We start from the raw sequence: 2,104 nt of genomic DNA, 5'->3' as shown, positions 1-2,104 counted from the left end.
TGACTCTTTTCAGCCAATTCTTTTTTTAAAATATATTTTATTGATTTATTCATATTAGATCTCAGTTGTTATCCCATCCCTTGTATCCTCCCATTCCTCCCTCCCTCCCATTTCCCCTTACTCCTCTCCCTTATGACTGTGACTGAGGGGGACCTCTTCCCCCTGTATATGCTCATAGGGTATCAAGTCTCTTCTTGGTAGCCTGCTATCCTTCCTCTGAATGCCACCAGGCCTCCCCACCCAGGGGACGTGGTCAAATATGGGGCACCAGAGTTCATGTGAAAGTCAGACCCCATTCTCCACTCAACTGTGGAGAATGTCCTGTCCATTGGGTAGATCTGGGTAGGGGTTTGAAGTTTACTGCATGTATTGTCCTTGGCTGGTGCCATAGTTGAGCAGGACCCCGGGGCCCAGATCTGCCTGTCATAAGAAAAATATGGAACACTTCACGAATTTGTGTGGCATCCTTGCGCAGGGGCCATGCTAATCTTCTCTGTATCGTTCCAATTTTAGTATATGTGTTGCCAAAGCGAGGACTTCTCAGCCAATTCTTAACACCAGGTGCTTCCAGCACAATGCCTCTCAAGCTCTCCCTTTCCCCACCCTTGCCCCTTTCTTAGACTCCATATCGAGGCAGCAAGCCACCCCAGTCTCAGCAGCTTACCCCAGCAAAACCCACTTTTCCGTCAAACTAGTGGAGCTCACTGAAGAGACCATTCATGGTGGTCACTCAGTCACTCTCAGTCACCCAAGCAGGGATGAGGATGGGCCAATCCATACACAATGTCTCTAAAACTCTGGCCTGAAAGAAACCAACTACCCGTGCTCCTGTTCCGTTGGGAGAACAACTCAAGTGTCTTTCAATAGGGGCCAGGAAGGACAATCCTATCATGTGTCAAGGGGACTGGAAATATGTAACAAAAATCATGACAGTGACCTATAGTGTTGTGTCCTCTGACAGTTTGAATCTGGGTATACAGTGGACCTCAGAGGGCAGGCAAAACCAGAGCACTCTGGAGTGACAAGTGTCTCCTTGGCTGGTCAGCTTCAGCTTTAGCCTTGGACCTGTGATCCGCGCCTGTGGCATCATGTATGCCCGTTCCCACTGCAAATTGGAGGATTACTAATGTTGGGATTTGTCTGGGAACCCTCCCCTGTGAGCAGCCTGAGAGACCAGCAGCCTTCCCTGGCACATAGCAGTTTTTGTCAAATGACTGAACTGATGGAAGTCAAATAGCACAGCTCCTCTCTGGTGTGTTGAAAGGAATTTCAATCTCCTGCAGTGTGGGAAACTGCAATGAGAGCTACCAGAGACCATTTGGGACAAATTCATTTAATAGCACAGACATGAGAGGTGTTACTAAGAAGTATCTCTAATCCTGGGACCTCGTGGCACTTTGCAGTGTCTGAGACCTTCACGGGTGGGTCAGCTGCCTGGGGGACTTCAGTGAGTTCAGCAACTCCCTGGTTGGTCTCATCTAAGCTGAGTAGAGCTTCCAATTGTGGAACCGGCTTAAGATTGCAAAGCAAAGCACAGATATTACAGGAAATTCCTGGCAGTGAGGCTGTGTGGTGTTTCATGTTCTTAAATATACTACATATGGTGGTCCCTCAGGTGAGTGGCGGTGAGAGGACAGCCAGCGAGAGTATCGGGTACCACAGCGCTCAGATCTGGATTTGATTTTGTTTGCTAATGTTAGGTTCTGTGCAAGGCCCTCGGGGGTATCACTTTCCTGTTTGTTGCTGCTGAGCCTTCAGTGCTTCAGTGTAAAAGCGCTCTAGGATGGGCTCGTAGCTGTGACTGAGAGGAGGTAAGAAGAGAGGATCAAACAGTTGCTTCCCTTTTCTCCTTGGAACCTGCCATGGGAAAATGGCCCTCGCCTTGTTACTCATATGGGTGCAGAGCTGGGACCTGACTAGTTGGACTCACTCCACCCCACCCAACCCTTTGCCTAGTTGGACCCCTTTTTCTCTCCTTAAAAATGTTCTCACACGGATAGCTATGTTTGTGACTTGTGGGGCTCAGCCCTCAGGACAGTTGTGGAGTGAGTAAAGCCTACCTATTACACACATGCTTTTATGTCCCTTCCCCAACCTCTTTCCA

General features: G+C 48.8%; 1 non-coding gene across 1 annotated transcript; it reads right to left on the bottom strand.

Moving 5' to 3' along the window:
• Positions 1–430: 430 nt before the first annotated feature.
• Positions 431–537, bottom strand: LOC127206760 (U6 spliceosomal RNA). Its single transcript, XR_007832856.1, has one exon. It is a non-coding gene; the product is annotated as a U6 spliceosomal RNA (small nuclear RNA).
• Between the last annotated feature and the right edge of the window lie 1,567 nt (positions 538–2,104).

Source organism: Acomys russatus, chromosome 23 (genome assembly GCF_903995435.1).
Source record: "Acomys russatus chromosome 23, mAcoRus1.1, whole genome shotgun sequence".
NCBI classification, from domain to species: domain Eukaryota; kingdom Metazoa; phylum Chordata; class Mammalia; order Rodentia; family Muridae; genus Acomys; species Acomys russatus.
Note: the sequence above shows the minus strand (reverse complement) of the source record. Positions and strands in the feature narration are given on the sequence as shown.